Here is a 21,136-nt window from a genome sequence, read left to right as displayed (position 1 = left end):
TGTGGGAGAGAGGAAACACATAGGCCAGCAAATCGTTCTACAGATAAATGTCCACAGCCGAGCTGTTGAACTCAAGAACGAAACGTAGAAACAACCCGTTTTCATGTGATAAATTTCAACCATGTACAAATGTTATTAAAGGGATCAATGATTATTTTACAAGTAATAATTATTCACCTGAAACACTCATCCACATTGAAAAATCTCCTGATAAAAGATACATGACGCCAACGGGACTCGAACCCGTGTCCCTTTGATTTCCGGTCGACAGCTCTGACCACTGAGCTATGGCGGCTTATCTCTTATCCGCGAAATAATTCAATATACAGGGTGTATCGGCACGTACCCGACAAAATTTAACCAGCTATTTCTTAGCATATTTGGAGTAAAAAATCTTATGTGCACTTTGCTTTCCGGTAACTTTTTTTTTTAATAAAAAAATTATTATTTATATTTTCACCACATGTCACCACTGTTTTATCCTTTGTCAAAGTTTGAAAACCCATCTGGCAATATTTTATTCGAATTCCGTTGAATAATGCACGTGTGTACCTATATTGGCGCACTTTTACAATCACAACGAAATGGCACGGCATCATTCGTCTCATTTTTAACTATTATTATTTAGTGTGTGCGAAAGAGAGAAGACGCTTTTCGACATACTTGCTTATAACAGCTGTTGAACACGAAAAGCAATGCTAATGACAGTGATGTAGTGTAGAAATTTTTAATTTTTTGTATTTAATTGAAAAAAAAATGCTACCGGACAGCAAAGTGCCCATAACATTTTTTACTCCAAATGTGCTAAGGAATAGCTGGTTAAAGTTTGTCGGGTTAGTGCCGATACACCCTGTATACTAGTGCTTCATTCAACAATTACTGCTTGTTTCATTTTTTCAATGATGAGGATCAATGATGCTAGAAGGAAGTAGGAAGTAACATCTTCCATTGAAATACCGGCAGAAGAAGGAAAGCATTGATGCCTGTGTTCTAAAATCTCCAATTCGTATATTAAGATAAAGGAATCTATCAAACAGATCGCCCGTTCAATTATTTTGGTTCTCCGGATTAGAGGTGGCTGCCAAATTAAACAGTGGGGTGCACAGGGTCAGCAGTTATGTAATATTTAAGTATTAAGTGGTTAAAAACAAAGACCTCAGTGGGTTGATTGAATGGTGCTGGCAACATTTATATTGGGCCCGCATACTAATTTGCGAACCATTACTCTTGTTTATACAGGGTTTTCCAATAAGAGGTGTTATTTTGAATAGCCCGCTATTTCGGTAGATGTTACTTTTGAAGCTGTCATTTTTTGACATTTGACAAGTAAAAACTACGCCATTAAATGAAACGATACACGCTTCAACAACGCATTGAAATTATTAAAATTCACTTGAGTGAATCAAATGCAAATAATCTTGAGTGATGAGGCCCATTTCCACCTCGGTGGCTTCGTCAACAAGCAAAATTGTCGCATCTGGGGCTCGGAAAACCCAAGAGTTATTCTTGAAAAGCCTCTCGATCCTCAACGTGTGACTGTTTGGTGCGTTTTATCGTCCGGTGGAGTCATTGGACCTTACTTTTTCGAAAATGAGGCTGGAGCAACAGTTACGGTGAATGGATTGCGCTATCGAGAGATGATCAATAATTTTTTATGGCCAGAATTATATGGTATTGATCTGGAAAACGTTTGCTTTCAACAAAACGGCGCTACGTGCCACACAAGCAACAAAACCATTGATCTTTTACGATTGAATATCAAAATAACACCTCTTATTGGAAAACCCTGTATTATCTATGATCTACAGATATGAAGAAAACTGATAAATTACTGACAATTCACATTAAAAGCACATACCATTTCCAGCATGAGATGTGGATCTTTGATATATCAATCTTAACGTTAAAAATTAGAAAAAAATATGTTGTTTTTTTCATTGATAGGATAAACCGATTTGAAAGAAAACCGATTTAAATAAGTCTCTTTGACTCCTAGGTCAGTGAAATTGATTATCTTTTCAGAAAAGTTCACCAAAGTAAGGTACACTTGATCTGGCACATAGATCAGTCATGTCCACAATCCATTTCTATCGGTTTATGTCTTCAGTGGACTGACTGTATGCTCGTACACCAGTATGTGTATGCCTGCATGTATATATGTGTACACCCTGTATCCGTGGTGCCGGCTTGCTGGGTAAGTGAGGTATTAAATATGAATCACCTTTTATACTTACGGAAGCCAGGGCGGCGGAAAAAGCGGCAAATTTACATACTCGGTTCGCGGGTAAGCGCCATTTTGCTTTTCAGCGGTTTCGCAAATGTAGAAAATGTTATTTTTGAGGGTCTCTTTTTAAACCTCTAACTTTCTTGTAAATAACATTTAAATTTTCTAATATAAAACAAATAATGACTTTAGCTTATTACTTAGAAGAATTCTTGGCTACGAAGACCCGGCGATTGCAAGTAAAACTTATTTGATTAGTTTGTGTTATTTTATTTTAAGCAATCTTCCGAATCTTACGGGGGCTCCATCGAAGCCAGAGTAAAGTTGTCCTCTCAGAAGCTGGGCGTACTGTACAGGGCCCGCAGATACTTTAATAGTACACAACTGCTGACCCTGTACAAATCACAAGTGCGCCGTACTGTCGAATTTGGCAGCCATCTCTGGTCCGGAGCCCCTAAATACCTGAAAAAAACCCTTGACTCTGTGCAAAAACGGGCGGTCCGTTTGATAGATTCCCCAATCTTAACAAACGGACTGCAATCTTTAGAGCACAGGCGTCAGGTAGGTATGCTGTCCTTGTTCTATCGGTATTACAATTGAAGATGCTCTGAGGAACTAGCGTCATTGATCCCTTCGGCACCGGTGCGTAGTCGGGATACACGCCAAACGCGCGCCCAACATTTGTACACAGTTGACATTTGTCACATGAGAACGGGTCGCTTCTACGATTCGTTCTTAAGTTCAACAGCTCGGCTGTGAAACGAACTGCCGGCCTCTGTGTTTCCTCCCTCCTACAACATGGGACTCTTCAAGACCCATGTTCACTCCTTCCTCTCCACAAAAAGACCCTCCACACAGCATCCCCAGAGATGACGTAGGCCCTGAGGGAAATTATTTTCTTCAGGGCCTCCTGTGTGGAGTAAACATAAAAAAAAAAAAAAAGTGGGTGTGTCAAGCCTACGCAAGACAGAAGTGAAACTTCTAGTATTCCTCTCTCTCTATTTTCATTTCATCATCTCTATTTTCTCTCTTAGGTTAGTTTGAAAATTAGAGGTTAAATAATTCAACGACGAAGCATGGATTTGCTTTTTCTAATATTTTCTTATAGATGAATGACGTTCGATTAATGTATAGTTCCAAAAATTTTCAATTTATTCACAAGTATACAATATTACATAAATAACAATATTACAATTAAAAATTACAAAGAAATTACAATGACAATGATGTGTTCATCACCTCTATCTCGTCACTACTCATTTTTAACACTGAAATTCTGTACCAAACCGTATGAACCACAATCAATTACGTATTTCACTCGTATTACACTCACGACGCAGTATACTAACCAAGCAGCTGATGCTTGGCGTGGCGCAGTTCGCTGGTGTCTGAGAGAGAGGAAAGAAGAGAAGAGAGAGAACGTTCGTGAGCGGCTCCCCCACCTCAACAAGCGCATATGGTGAGAGAGGGACAGTGAACGGTGAGCGGTGGTGGGGGTACCCGCATTTTCGTGTCGATCCTGACTCGGTTTTACTCCGTCCCCGAAAATCCATTACGCGCCTAAAGAAGTTTCACTTCAAAATTAAAATTAATAGCCAGGTACTTTCCCACCTTCATCTTGCCCATCGCCTTTCCCGCCCATAACATACATAACATACCGCTTGGGTTGCCATAGTATCATTGACTCCCGACGGTTGGGTTAGGTTAGGTTAGGTTAGGTTAGGTTAGGTTAGGTTGGGTTAGGTTTGATTAGTGCCTTAAACCCCCGCATACCCCATTTCTGCCGATTAATAACAAGTTTATCGACAATTCTTTAATTTTTTAAGTTCCTAAAAAATGTTACTTTTGAAGATAATTAAAAAAAAAATTAAAATTAATAGCCAGGTACTTTCCCACTTTCATCTTGCCCATCGCCTTTCCCGCCCATAACATACATAACATACCGCTTGGGTTGCCATAGTATCATTGACTCCCGACGGTTGGGTTAGGTTAGGTTGGGTTAGGTTAGGTTAGGTTAGGTTAGGTTAGGTTAGGTTAGGTTAGGTTTGATTAGTGCCTTAAGTCCCCGCATACCCCATTTCTGCCGATTAATAACAAGTTTATCGACAATTCTTTAAGTTTTTAAGTTCCTAAAAAATGTTACTTTTGAAGATAATATCTATACATTTGTTATGCCGAAACGTTAATTATATGAAATTTCCTCGATAGAAAAAAATTGCAAAGTAATTTACGAAAATTATTTGAAATATGTTTTATTCTGTTATATAATATGCAATTGACGTGAAAAAAATCATAGTATATCTTTAAATGCAGCTAAAGAATTTGTCGAGAGATTTTTGTTCTATTTAAAACGAGTGTTATTTTATTAAATATTTTCACCACTTTCGCTTAATTGCTATCGTTTTTTAATATTAGCGCGCTCCCTCTAACATTATTTTTCACATATCTCCTTTTCAAACCATCTTTTAACTCTTAGATTTTATGCTATTTTGAACCTTAAATGCTCCTAGCATGCACATTTTGTTTTTGTTCATTTTTGCTCTTGTGTTTTACGAGTGAGGTATGTGGTGAAGTGATCTTATGATACAGTTGGACATATAAGGCTTTTTCAACATGATTCTAATTAATATTTTGTGATTCATTTTAAGAGGTTTGAGACAAGTATCTGCTGCTCCTCCGCATGCTGATATACTTTTAGTAAGAATACTTACTGTTATATCTATCTTACTTTGCAGATTTAAGTGTTGGGAACTCTTTGTTAAAAAAGTAAAAGTATCTAATTATAATTGTGTTTATTTATGTTACAAATAATAGGTTTGGATTTAGCTACACTGAAGGATTGGTAATTCTCTGGTTCGAGAAGCTTGTTACCTGTTACTATAACCTCACAAGAATCTGTTACACTCTAGCGACATCTGACGGACTCTGGAGTAAGCTTTATGACTAGCGCCATCTATCGCTTAAATACTCAACTTATTACTATCCATCACACTTACTAATATAGAAATATAGTGTGGAGTCAAGAACTGTCAGCCAGCCTTAAATAATATTTTAATACGGAAACACTGTTTCACGGATGGCAACCCGTAAACACAGCTCGCTAGTAGTTCCGTACCGACCAACATTCCTGTTTCTCCGGTCTACCTTGGCAGTCGACATTTCTTGATTCCTACTAAATCCTTCTGATATTAATTTCGTGTTATAGTGTAACGGTATCTGGTAAGACACCGCAATTTATAAAAACGTTTATATAAACGAATTTTACTCCTGGCATACAAATAATCAGACTAATGAAGAGGTAGGTAGGTACGATAAAATAATGAATACTTGTATCCTCAATATTTAAATCAATTTCAAAATGTATAAATCCCACTATGTTGGTAAAAGTTTGAGAATGATCGGTTCGAGGAGTGTTTACTTTGTTTGGTATTTTACCTTGCGTCTCAATTTCGAAGAAAAACTTTTTATACCGCTGGCAATTTAGGAAATTGCACGTTTAATATGTGAGCTACGATGGCCCGGGTAAACATGTTACAATTAGTGCGCTGTTCCGTGGAAATAACTTGTTAACCGTGGTATTACTAATATATAATCGGTTTAGTAAGGCATTTTTTGTTTAACGTAAAATCCAATGATAACCATGTTCGATGGGATTATAAATTATAAGCAAGCTGAGGGACGATTTCGGTTAAATAAGGATTACGATAAGGAATTTTCCTTAGCCTTAAAATTAACGCAATTTTCACTGTCATCCGATAGAACTGGGATCGCAGTTAACGAAAATATTTTTAATTGTAAGCTTAAGATCAATTATGTAATTATTTAGAACTGAGGGGCGCTTCCGGTTGTACTTAAGAACTAATCTTATGTTTTGTATTCTATTACTTGCTTTAATAGTGCCATTATGGATAAATCTAAAGATAATAGAATATAAGATTATCTTTGCATAAATCCAATCGATGTTGCTGCGAATTAAACTATTATTACTTTTATTATCATCATTTTACAAATCTGAATATGAGGAAACAAATTAACATGAAGATGAAGTCTATAAAAATGAACATGAGGAAAATAATAAACATGAAGATGAAGTCTACATACCTGAACATGGGGAAACCAACCAACATGAAGATGATGTAGATACAATTGAACATGAGAAAAACAATAAACACGAAGATGGGTTCTACATACCTGAATATGAGGAAACCAACAAACATGAAGATTAAGTCTGCAAACATGAAGATTAAATCTGCAAACTTGAAGACGAGGAAGAAATATTGAAAAAAAATTAAAACAACACAACAACCTAGAGTCCGCTAAGGAACAGAAATTCTTAGTGCGAAGGACTGTTAACATACTTATAATTATAGTATGTACGTATCTTTACCTAGTAGTTTAAAAATATAGGATAGACAAATTTCAGATTATCAAAATTTTTATAGTTAAAATGCAGCGACGTACTAGAAGAAACTGTTCAATCGTATTTAAATTGCATTGTAACAAATACCAAATAATTCCTATTTTTTATTTTATATTTTGCATTCAATTTTAACTGACCAGTTTTACACGGAGAATCATAAGTATTGCCGATTTATTAAAAAACGGGACTGCAAGCTGCTTTCTGATAAAGTGTTAGTAAATTCGTAATAATATCTGAACACGTGTTCATACACCTGCGTTTGTCTTAATAATACATCATGATGAAATGCAAATATGTTTTACTTAGGACGGGTTGTTTCTGAGGTTGTGAACAATTCTTCAAATTTCAAAGTTAATTTTAAAGTTCTGTTATTATTTCAGTTCTGTCGTGCAACTAGCCTATAATGATATAATAACAGAACTTGAATAGGACTTTCACAGAACCCCAAAATGGACGTTGAAATTTGATGAATTGTTCAAATTCTACGAAACAACACGTCCTTGACGTTTATCAAGATACCTATCAATTTATCCGTTAATTACCCAACATCCCGTTTTAACAGGAGTACAAATATTTTTAACAGATCCTTAATAAATTAACAATATTTTGCTGTCAGGAAGTTTTCTCCGTATAACATGTTAAGGACTACATCTTCAGACGACCGTACCATTTTATGATGTCAACGTTTTATACGTGATATGAACGTAAAGCGTTAGGTAGGATGACTTTTCTACACACCAAAAATTTGCACAAACTAAGTACATGATTTAAAATAAAATTGTTCTCTGCTCTTCTCGTGCGATAATCGAGAAAAATGGTTCCACTCTGCTCGCGTAATTTTTTTGCAAATTCACACATTCATATCGCATAAAAGACAAATTTTGTCATTGTTCGCGCAGTCCCACGCGACCAATAGGGATTCGCCGCGGAGGCTTTTACGCCATGTTTTTTACATGACCACCCCCTGCTGTTCTCCCCCTTACTCCACCTTCTGGTGTTACCACCCCACCTTCTACCCCCACCCACCCTAACCTAACTGAGTAGCTACCCGCCGCAGCCTCCGTACGAGGAGCTTTCAGCTACTGAAATGCTTAAACCACCCCCTGAAGTGACGTTGAAGACAGTGCTGTATCAGTATTTGGAATGGGGATGAAATTCTCTAATCCTTTATTAAATCTGAACCAAAATACCTTAAGGCGATGCACTACGTCGTGTAATATTTTGAATCGAGCCGCTATCAATAACACACCTTACGTAAATGGTGATAAGGCTTAAATTCCCGCTTCACACCATCCACCTGTTTGATTTATGCAAGAAAAAAACATGGCCAAAAAGTGCCTTTTATTTTATTTTGTCGATGTTCAGGCACAAATATTTAAATGTTTTCGGATCATTTTATAAATAACTTAATTTTCCACATTATACAATAAAACCATACCTGAAAATGGGTTCGTAAGTAGGAGATTTAACTAGAACTTATTTAGAACTTTAAAGCAGTTTTCATAGGCCCATATATTATTTTTTTCTGTGCTTATAAAAAGACTTATATAAAAAAATACTTGATTATTTCAAAGGCCAGGATGTATTTCACTCGCAGTATTTAATTAAAGCATCTGAAACATTTCTAGGCGACCAAATTTTCAAACAAAAAACACACGATTTTAAATTACATACTACGTAGGATCGAAAATTATTTTTAATTGAAACAATAATATCAAGACTCATATATACTCATATCGAGAGTGATAAAGATACTTGCTTGTACCTAGATTGAATGCAGTTGGCAATACTTTCGCAGAAATCGTAGTTATTTTCAACTGCAAGGAATATAGTTACAAGAAGGCTATTATAATAAACCTCAGTAATAATAGCAATTGAGATTTCTAAATTATTATGTACATTTTATCACATGTTTGTAAAAGCCCACGAGGGCGTATCATATATAAGTTAATTAATAAATGAAATCAAAATATCTTTATTAAAAGGAATTTTAAGGAAAGGAAAAAAAGAGTAAATCAAATTCATGCAGAAATACATATTGTGAAATCCTTTTTATTAATGTAAGAGCTCACCCATAAAAGGCTACGTTACGTACTTATTATTGTTCTCCTGAACTTACCCTGCCTCCAAGGAGTGAATAAATTAATCAAAGTTTAGATATTTTGAACGCGTTAGTCTGCCTGCACCAATCCGCCTCTGTCCTCTGCAGCCTCCCACCACCCCCTTCCCTCCCCGACTTCCGTTGGTTCTGTTTACGCAACTAAACCGCTAACTGGGTTCCTGTTCCTGTTCCGGTGGCGGTGTAATACATCCTTCGCTGCTTAATATAAACTGGCCGCTTAGTAAATCACCCGCCAGCCACATCAGGCACAACCGGCTACCCGCTTATTTATTCACCCACTAACTCTATTCTACTACCAAGTCTGTGTGGATTGCATTATTTATAAAGGATGCAGGTAATTATGAACATATTAATGATGACATTTCTGAAGGATTTGTTCTTGAAGTCCTGGCATTTGTGTTTAAATGGAAAGAAAAGATCAATCGATCATCTTTTTATCACAAGCGAATACAAGGAGAGAGGAAACCAAGCCTTTACCTGGTGTTGATGGAAGATTCCGTGGGTCACTTATAGTTTATAGGTGAACACCTTTTAAAATCACCATTAATGTTAGATTTTCACAACACGAACTCTGTTTACATTCAACACACGACACTATGTAATTCTATTGGGAATGATATTTGCAGTGTTTAATGGAATTTTCGTGAGATTATTGACACGAGCAGCAAAATAACATACACTTTCAAGTACGACGAAAATTCGAATCATAAAATAAATGGCGTCGGTTATATTTTTTCAATTCTTATTTCTTCCAAGCTAAGACTTTTATTAGGGAAGGAACAAATACAATTTGAATAGAAACACACATGTGGAATATTCCACTTATTTTTTCAATATATAATACCTGGTAAGACCCAAAACGCATCGACTACGCCTAATAACGGAACCAAATGAAGCCCACGAAAGCCCCGTTAATATTGAGAGAGATGGTGGTACTAAGCTAAATAGTTATCCGACACTCTACTGCTAAAGCAAAACAAAACACTGAAAACCTCATTAAGAACACATTTTTTACAAGAAATTTATTTACACACAAATACAGGATTTTCCAATAAGAGGTGTTATTTTGATATTCAATCGTAAAAGATCAATGGTTTCGTTGCTTGTGTGACACGTAGCGCCGTCTTGTTGAAAGTGAACGTTGTCCAGATCAATACCATCTAATTCCAACCATAAAAAATCATTAATCATCTCTCGATAGCGCAATCGCCGTAACTGTTGCTCCAGCCTCATTTTAGAAAAAGTAAGGTCCAATGACTCCGCCGGACTATAAACAGTCACACGTTGAAGATAAAAAGGCTTTTCAACAATAATTCTTGTGTTTTCCGAGCCCCAGATGCGACAATTTTGCTTGTTGAAGAAGCCACCGAGTTGGAAATGTGCCTCATTACTTAAGATGATTTGCAATTGATTTACTCAAGTGAATTTTAATAATTTCAATGCGTTGTTGAAGCGTGTATGGTTCCATTTTTATTAATAACGTAGTTTTTACTTGTCAAATGTCAAAAAATGACAGCTTCATAAGTAACATCTACCGAAATAACGGGCTATTCAGTATAGCACCTCTTATTGGAAAACCCTGTACAAACACAATTCGTAACAGAGAAATGATTTCATTTTTATAATAATTATCCATGTACTCGTTTCTATATTGTATTGGTGTAAATGGATCAAGAATCGTATGCCAAGGGAGATAGTTGTGTGGCGATCTACCCTCTCTGCCTACTCCAGCGAGGAACGGCATGATGTTAGTTATTTTATCTGCTGCCTTCAAACAGAACATCAATCTAGTTACAGAAATTTAAAAATAGAATCTTTACTCTACCATTTTATTATGCTACGAACAAAGAGCATCCTTTAATTGACCTGTAATCAGCAACCTATTACACACCTGCCAATCTGTTGCAACAATTTGTCAACCGTCACCTAACACGATTACCACCCATTACACGACGGGTGGAAGAGAAAAGCGCAACGCAGGTGTTTATTTTCATCAGAATGGACAATTACAACCCTTATGTGCCATTTAATAGTACCTACTTTCCGCCACTTTGCGCTCGGTTAATTGCCTAGCAACCAGCAACTCAGAACTAAGGGTAGTTTTTTGCAGAACGGTTGAACGGATAAATGTGACGAGGCAACCAATAATGTCGAAGTAATGTGTTTATACCTATTTTATTTGCGCATTGAGAATTCTGATATCGTAAGATATGTCAGTATATTCCCTTCGATAGCTGTTTTATGTACTATTAAAGAAAAAAAATAGAAACGGTCTCATCTGGGAATCGAACCCAAATCTCAGTTTTATTAATATTTCAACTGTACCTCTGTCTTAGGCACAGTCTGTGGAATCCCTATGTAGGGTAAATTATAGGGAGTTTTCATCTCCCGAAAATAACAACAACATTACTTTTACCCACATTTATGTGATACCTCGCGCGGGAAATATTTCATTCTCTCTCCAGTGGTCTTGCCGCCGGTTTAGCCCTAAATCTCCTCTAACGTACGCGATTTGTTTTGTTCATAAAATTATTGTAACGTGGGTTTTGTTAAAATTAAAACTAAATTGAAAATATTCGAATTCTCATTATTACACACCGAGAGTAAACACTTCACCTTTTATTCTGCGGATTGGAGAACCACAGAATCATTCAGCTAACAACCCATTTAAATTGGCGATAATCACAATCCTTCAAACCCATTTGGGGTAGGTGCATGGAGAAAAATTAGTATTGCTAATTTGTCAGGAATATCTTCAAATTATTAATAATCCGATTTTGAGGAATTATATATAATTTAATTATTGAAGACAATATTAGTGATTTCTAAACGAAAATCTGAAACAGAAATTTAGTGACCGTATCCTTTTCTGATTTTTCTGTTTCAGATTTTCGTTTAGAAATCGCTAATATTGTCTTCAATAATTAAATATTACAATTTGAGGTTTTACTCAATAAAGTTATTCCGAAAAATAAAAAGAATTAGGTATATATAATTTACTATCACGAATTTGGAACAAGTGTTCATAAAAATTCAAATATTTTCGCATTTCGTCACTGTATATTATCAACGCAAATGCAAGAAAATGAACACGTGTTCCGATATATTAGAAATGTACTAAAAGATAATTAGTAAAAAGGGTCCGCCATCGCATTCTTAGCCAAATTTTAATAAATCAGCATGCTTCTCTTTCTCCGTGTGTAATGTGCACATAACATGTCACAAATATAACTACATAATATGTATTATTTTAATTGAATTGATTGTGTAATATCATATATTAAAATGAATTTACTTGTGCACGCTGCGATTCGAACCCGCGGCCTCCGGATTTGTGTCCTACCTTTCGACATTTTATAATCAAATTGTAATTTTAATTCGCAATTCCCTCTAAAAAATAATATTTATTAAGTTTCTACAAAAAATATTGCGAGCAATTCGAGCAATATTGGCTATGAAAATATTCCTTCTAGCAATGAGATTCTAGACCAGAGATAATAAAGGTCCCCAATAGATAAGAAGGGCTGAATTGTGGTTTGGTAAAAGCCACTGTTAAGATTTGTTGTAGACTCATAACTTTTTCAAGATACCACACCGCAGAACAGATGTTCTAGCACAGCTCAGCATGATAAGAGGAATAGCGCTATCAAAAGAAATGAGTATTATACCGTGTTCCGCAACCTCCTGCCTTCTTTAGCCAACGTTTCATCACCTTCCACATCTGCCCCGATGATGGACAATGTAATGCTTTCCGAAACGTTGGTTAAAGAAGAATGTAGCCCAACACGGCATAATACCCAAAAAATAAATAATTTTACTACTTTGGCCGTGAAAATCTCAAATCATATGTCAACCTTAAATATTTCATTTTCATTAATTAAATCACAATTATACGAATATCAATATACGAAATCTTATACTTTTAATTAATGATTAATAAGACGTATAATATTTTTTTAAAGTACCTACCTACAGGTAATATTCAAAAACGAAAATAATATTTTAAACAATCTAGGGCTCTAGGCGATGTGTTGGTTTTATTGATGAAATGTTAACAACAGACTAAAGAGTGCCAATTTCACAAATTCCCCACCGACAAAGAGCCCACTAAAAATGAATTGCCGCCAATAGGGTGAAATAATGTCCGGACGCTTTGACCGCATGTCCGAATCAGGAATCGGCGGTCCGGATTTACCGCGGCCGTTATCCGTCCGAGTCCGCCGATTATTTGACCGATCGCGTCATCGAGCACACCGCAGGCGAGGGGGTAGTTTCAGGGAATTTTACAGAAAGGTAGGAACCTAAATTTCAGTGCCGCAGAGTGAAAATGTTTTCAAAAAGGCTCCCAGAGTTGGCGATGAAACGCTTTTGTTGTCGCCAAATATTTTAATATTTCTTGTGGCCCAAGGGTTGTGGCATCAAGTGGTGTTTATATTCTAAAAAAAAAAAATTATTTTAGTTTATTAGGGAAGCAAGCAGTCATGCAAATTTTATTGAAATTAATGCATGTTACACGGTTGAATGAACAAGTAAGGTTTACGCATAAATTTCAAATTATATACGGGACAGGAAATTTTAGAATAATTCCCAAATTTTTTCAGACCCAACGAACAATTCATGTATTGAGAAATTGTGTTGACAAAATTATTTGCTGGGTATATCAGTCAATCGACCTCGTTATAACAGTCAACAATTTTATGAAGATAAGCCTGAACTAAAATATCGTTATGCAATTGTTCATTATAACCGTGAACTCGTTATTGCCGCTATCGTTATAACCAAGTTTGACTGTAATTAAAGTAATAAAAAACAGATAAAATGTATATAAAGAGAAAATGTAAAATTAAGCTATGTAGGTACCTATATAAAAATAATACATGCTTACTCATAAAATAATGTTCAAAGATAAACAACAACAAAAGAAAGAAAAACAACATAATGAAAATGAGAAAATAACAAAATCATACACACAAAAGGGTTAAAGCTAGAATTTGATTTAATTTTTTCCTATATAAGTACATTAATTTAGTAAATTGACCTGAGGACGAATGGAAAATATCGCTGTCTGAAAAGATATAATGGTATTCTGTTTTAAAACTTACATTCGTGCGTCGTCGTGTAGATTTTGATGTGATATAAAAATTAAAAATATAAACTATACCCAGTGACGAACGATAAATATATATTATGTACAATGTTATTGTTTGGAAACTTCGCAGTATAAATTAATTTCAATGTAAAATTTAAAGATTGCGTGTGCCAGTGTAAATGCCAATCCACATTAACACGGGCAAACTCAAAATAAGCAGATTTTGGCTGATTTTCAGTGTTCTGTATAATCTATTTTCACTAACACAGAATTAAAATAATTTTCTACCTAGGTACTTTACTGCTTGTCAGAATTTTTGACACAATCAGTTCTAATTAGATTAGTTTAGATGTGTTATTATTATTATAGATTATTATGTTCTTTTTTTCAAAATTTGATTAGATCCTTATTAGGAGAGCAAAGAATTAACTTATTTTAAATTTAAAACTACTCAATTATTGTGAAATCAAATGTGATCGCATCAGTAGAATGCTTTCTGCTTGCTAATTAAATATTATTATTCCATTCCAAGAATCAAACAACGAAAATTCATTTATCTTGTACCTTCTATATACAAAAGATGTAAAAAGCAAATCAATCTGCACCACTGATCTCAAAAAAGCTAAAAAATAGTTAATATATCAAGATGTTTTATATTGATATTGTTTATAAATACATAAGTATCTCGTTTTGTATTATAATTAATGTTGTGAAATTGACCTGCTGACTAACTGCTTTGGCCATTTAGCGGGTGCTTTTTTTCATTAACCCCACTTAGGAGGCCCTTAAGAAAATAATTTCCCTCAGGGTCTATGTCATCTTTTGGGATGCTATGTTGTGGGTCTTTTTACGGAAAGGAAGGGGAGATAGGTATAAGGGTTAGGAATCTAAGGATCAGTGAGTCCAAGAGTGACGGACGAATGATCTATCACTCACACTGCAGCGCAAAGTGACGGGTCAAGCGAGACCAGCTGAAAGTCGAAGAATCTTTCAGAGGGCAGGCTCATCTTCGAACAAACCTCACTGGATGAAACCGGCTACCCCTTCTAAATCATCAAACATATCGAACCACTAGGGGTGAACTTTATCAGAGGTGTTGGTTAACCGACTCCCAAATTGTAATGATTAAAAAAATTAATAGTTTTTGAGAAAATGATTCTTAAATTAAAAAAAAATATATAATTAATTAAACCAGTGTTACAATTACTCATAGATTGACAGACCCACAACCGAAATTAGTATGTTTGACGGTGTTCATTGGGAAATCCAAAATTAGAAAGCAGAAAAATTTAAAAAAATAAAATAAAACCGTAGACCGAAAATCTTCACACTCGTGCCCAAAGATGAAGGTATTCAACAAAATTAACTTCCTAATCTCATTTCTATGTCCACAGATTACGAGCTATTAAGGTTACAGCCGTAGTTACTCGAACCCAACACCCGAATCACCGCCCGCACTAATCCGACAGAAAGGTGCGACCTCCGCTCCGCCCGGCGTGAGGCGTTAGGCGACAAAACAACACTAATAATAATAGTAATAATAATAATTAGGCGGAGCGGGTGACACAAAGCCCGGCGCGTTAATGAAAGCATTAATTGCTTCGCTTTGTTACGGGGCGCCCCTGTTGGCCGTTGTTGATACAGGGTGGTGTATATAAAACAAGTCTATCTACTGAGTATTATTTAAATAAATTTGATTTATTCGAGTGAGAAAAAATATACCTATTCACGTAACAGAATAATATTAATAAAATAAATCAATATTAACTTGTAAGTCCAAATTCTTTTTTTTTTCCAAAGAATCAACTTGGCCTTTTCCCAACCTCTCGTGAGAATGTGTCGACCATATAACATCCACCAATAGTGGCAGGACTTCAGACATATTTAGGGATAATCCCAGATCTTTACAAAACTTCTTGAATCTCTCATTTTAGCTTGACTTCACTTAACTTTATTTATGTAATGTTGTACGCCATTATTGGACGGTTAGTATTATTTTTAATTTTTATTTTATTTAATCCTATGTTTTTTCATACATTCATAAACTAAAATGAAAAAAAAAAAAAAAAAACAAAATAAAATAGGCCCTAAATAGGTTCCGTACGGTACTCCACTAATTGCGACAAATGGATACAATTTTTAACTATCACAAGCTCCAATTGGATGAATCGTGCTAATGCTTCATCTGAAAATATTGGTAAATAGCACTGCTATTTGTCGTCTGCGTTACACAGATTATAATAGGTCAGTTTTTATTTATTTATACTTATAAATTGAATACTTTTAAAAAGATTAATAAATTATTTATATTTGTTGAGATATGTTATATTTCTTAATATATTGTGTTTTTATTATAATTTTAAAGTTATAATTCTTAAGAAAGAGAAATCAATCAGATTTGCCGTATTTTACACATACTATCGTTATGAACTTTTTGTGAGGTTTTCTTAGGTATACATTTATAAGAGTTTTAAAACAGAGCTGGCTAATAAGATTAACAAGTTGGGACCCGCCATTCCATGAATAATTTCAACAATTTCTTGCATCACCTGTAGTTTTCGCACATAATTATTACCACACAATGCAGCTTGTATAATATGTATACACACGGTGGCCCAATAAATCGCGCCACGAAACTGTACAACATAATATCGTGCATTCAGAAAAAAATCCAGTTTTGTGGATTGCATCCCCGTTTTTAGATTGCATCCTGTTTGTGGATTGCACACCCGTTTTTAGATCCCCGTTTGCGATTCCGTTCAACTACTTATGATAAAGTCAAAGTGCTATTGACTTGTCTACTAATGGACAATGTACAATATCAGCGGTAACATTTTTTTATTTTTATTTTTTTTTTTTTTTTTTTTTTATTGAATAAATAGTTAATACATAATATCAAAAAACAAGTCCTGCTAAGCCGATTGAATTGGCTTGTCAACAGGTGCTTAAAGTTAGTTTCAAATACATTTTTTAAAGTTATAATTTACATCTTATATCTACAGAATTAACAATTTTTTCATACAATATTTCATACATATTAAAATAAATATTTTTTTTCCGATAGCCAATTTTTCACCATATATTTAACCTTATTCATAGATTTACATTGCTTTATGGTGTCAGGTAATAAATTAAATATCTTCGGTATGTTGTATTCAAACGTTCTCTGTCCGTATTTATTATTAAATTTCGGAACTATTAACCCGTCATTGCGCGTGAATCTAGTACTGTATTTATGTTCTAATTTTTCTTTATGCTGCGGGGTAAATATATACTGAATTATGATTTTTTGCCATAGTATAGCCTTAACAGGTAAAATTTTGGCACTCTGAAACAGCAACGGTGTATTATGTCTCTGTTTAAAAATATTAGGGACGACTAGTAATTTTACAATTGCGTTTTGTACAACTTGGACTTGTTTCAGATTGGTTGTACTAGTATTTCCCCATATGGTTAATCCATATCTTATAATAGATTCTGCCATTGACATATAAATTATTTTAAGTGTTTCAATTGATAGGAAAAAATTTAATGTGTACATTCTGCCAGCGATTGATCTGAGTCTTTTACAGGTTTTTTTAATATGTTTGTCCCATTTGAAAAAGCAATCTACTGTAACACCAAGATAGACATATTCTGTAACTAATTCTAAGCTTTCACATTTACAATTAGTCGGGATATTTTTATGGATGCAATTAAAACTATGAGAAATAATATTAGGATTGAATTGAAATCTGGCATTAGGTGATCTTATATGCATAACTTTGGTTTTTTTAGCATTTATTAATAGTCCTGCATCATGTGACCATTTACAAAGTTGATTAAAGTCAATTTGCATGAGTTCAATTGCAATTTTTAGATCTTTATGTGATATGACCAATGCCGTATCATCTGCAAATACAAAATGTTTAACAAAAGAGAAAAGTTTTTTCATTATAGTTACATAAATTATATATAGTGTAGGTCCCAATATGGAACCTTGTGGAACTCCTGCAGATACATTCTTTGTTTTACTAAAAGTATTATTTATTTTGGTACATATTTTTCTATTTCTAAGATAATCTTTAAATAAATTTAACACATTTCCTCTTATTCCAATTTTTTCTAAGGTTTCTAGCAGTTTTTTAGAGTTAATTGTGTCAAAAGCTTTAGAGTTATCGATAAATAACACAATAACATGTAATTTATTATTTAATTGATTATTTATGTAATTGGAAAAATCTTGCAGTAATTTTTCAGTATTTTTTTTTCTTTGAAAGCCATATTGATTGGGATCTATGATAGCGAATTTTTCAATGTAATTATTTAATTTATTTGATAAAAATTTTTCGAGAATTTTTTCTAACGCAGGTAGTATACTAATAGGCCTATAATTTCCCAGTTCAATGTGTTTTCCACCTTTAAATATTGGTCTAGTAATGCTACATTTAAATTCTTGTGGAATTTTTGCTTGCTTTATTATCGTATTGATTAAATGAGTAATTATTGGCCCAAGAGTTTTTATATTTCTTTTACATTCTTATATTGTCAATACCTGTGCTTTTAGAGTTCTTCATTTTTTTAACAATGTTTTCAATATCAGTTATAGTAGCTCTTGGTATAAATAAACTGTGAGGAAGTTCTTCCAGTACAATATTAGTAGCTTTGTGATTGCATTTATGTAACATGTTGCTGATGCTATCCGAGAAGTAATTCACAAAATCATTTGACACAGAATCCTCAGTTCTATCTTTTAACATATATCGTGTTATTGTTTCATCACAATCGTTTTTGGGTTTACGTCCTAAAATATTATTTATCACATCCCAGGTTTTTTTTGTATCATTAAAACAGTTTTTAAATTTATTATTATAGTAGTTAGTTTTATCTTTATTTATAATTTTATTGACAAGGTTTCGTGATTTTTTGTATTCTGTTTCATATGTTTTGTTTGTTGGTGTACTTTTCCATTTTTTATATTGTTTATCCCTTTTATTTATTTGACATAATAATTCACTGCTTACCCATTCATTTATTGCATAAGGTCGTGTTTTCGGGTTTTGCACTATCGTTTTAGAACTACTCTTGTAAAATTTATTAAATAAAGATTTTATTTTTTCATATAATGAAATACAATCCTTATCCTCTATAAGTTTACTCCAGTTATAATCTCTGATATGTCTATCAATATCCTTTTGTGAGATGATTTGAATATACTTATTTGCAAAGTCTACCTGACGTTTATGACATTTTATATTAATAGCAGTGATAAAATGATCGGCAATATTATTTTCACAGACGCAAGCTGTTATTTTCTTGCCTCTAAATTTGACAAATATATGGTCAATACACGTGCGAGTAATTTGTCCATTTGATACAGCTTCTCTGGTTACTACATTGATGCATTTAGTTAAATAATGGTTAGTAAGTAAGTTTTCATACGAAGTTACAATATTATCTTGTTCATCAAGCAAATTAAGATTTATATCTCCAAGTAAGATAATATTTTCCTTACTATTAATTGTCTCAAGATATGATGATAATTCCGTCAGAAATGAAGATTTACTGAAATTAGGAGGTCTATAGATAGCTATTATATTGACTTTAGTTTTGTCCTGGAGTATGAGCTTTCCTGATATATTTTCAAAATGTATTGATTTTAATGTTTTTAGTCTAAATTCAAATTTGTTTCTTATATACAATATAATTCCTCCTCCTGACTTATCAGTCCTGCAGTAGTTATATGCATTATATCCAGGAATATTGTAAATACACATACTTTCATTTTGTACAGATGTTTCACATAGCATCAGAATGTCAATATGCTTCAAACAATTAATTAAATATATATGCAATACATCCCAATATTTTTGTATAGATCTAATATTTAATTGAATACAAACAAGATTATCAGACGAATTTATGTTTTGTTTTTTTTATCCAATCTTCTAAATTATTTACTGTACTACTTTCTATTTCATTATCATTATCTATATAAGAAAAATTATTCTGCGCCATTTAATTCGTGATGGTAATTAATTGTTTTCTTGTTTTGTTTAACAGACATATTTTGAGTATAAATTGAAGAATTTAATGTTAAATATTTAACAAAGTAAAAGTGATTGTATTTGAAGCTAATTGGTACAAGTAATTTTTGATAAAGGCTTAATAAATATAAAATAAACTGTATGTTCACATCTAGTGTTATTTCAGAATATTTTTCATATTTAAAAAAAAATTTAAAAGCTGTTTTTATAATTATGAATGTGAAATATAGTACACAGTGAAAAAATGCATGTTTAAGTAAACAAAAAAATGTTTTTGAAGGTGACGTTATGATATTACTATTAAAAAAATAATGTAATATAATAATGTTATTTTTGTTAGTTAATTTGTGATTTTTTATAATTTTTATAACGATATTTATGTAATAAAATGTAATAACACTAAATCTATTTTGAGACAGGTTTAATCTTATTTCTAGTCAATATTCTATTTTTTCTTTTGCTAAAAAGCTCATTTTTTTATACACAATACATTTCGTTTTATCGTTTGCAGAATGCCTGATGTCAATATTCCAGTTCATTTTTTTATTTTTTTTATCACAATTTTTACATTTAGGTTCTTTATCTTTGTTAGCACAATCTTTGTAGGAATGATCACCAGCACAGTGTGTACACAATGGTTTGTCCTTTTCTTTATGAAGACACCTGACAGAAGTATGTCCAAAGCCCAGGCAGTGATAGCATTGCACTAGAGGATGGGCATCCTCTACTTGTATTCTCTGGTATCCCACATAGATTTTACCGGTATATACTAGCCTTCTTCTTATTTCAGTACTAACTTCTATTATGTAATTAGATGTGTTATTATATTTGTTTTTCAAGATCTTTTTTAACGTCATCTCAATTTCTGGTTTATCTATCATCACATCCTTGATATCTTCATTCTGTTCGATTATATCTTGTATTATATCATCCTTATTATAGTCATTAGCAATGCCCTTAAGTATTATAGTTGGTCTTTTCTTTTTAATTTCTGTAGCGCTGATGTCTTTGAACTCGTCTCCAATAGCTTTACTCATTTTTTCCGCATCGTACTTTGTCGAACATTTTATAAGTATTCTATTTTTAGATATCGCATTAACACCAATCACTTTTGCACCAATCTTACTTAAGTTAATTTTCTTCCTGATTTTATTTTGTATATTTTCTGAAGATTCGTCAGCATTGTTCGATGAAACTATTAATTTGTAATCACTTTCCAATGTTTTATTTTGGTTTTCAGCTACTTTGCCGTATC

Source organism: Hesperophylax consimilis, chromosome 25 (assembly GCF_061612785.1).
Source record: "Hesperophylax consimilis isolate HC1 chromosome 25, BYU_Hcon_1.0, whole genome shotgun sequence".
Taxonomy (NCBI): domain Eukaryota; kingdom Metazoa; phylum Arthropoda; class Insecta; order Trichoptera; family Limnephilidae; genus Hesperophylax; species Hesperophylax consimilis.
This window is presented reverse-complemented; position numbering follows the sequence as displayed.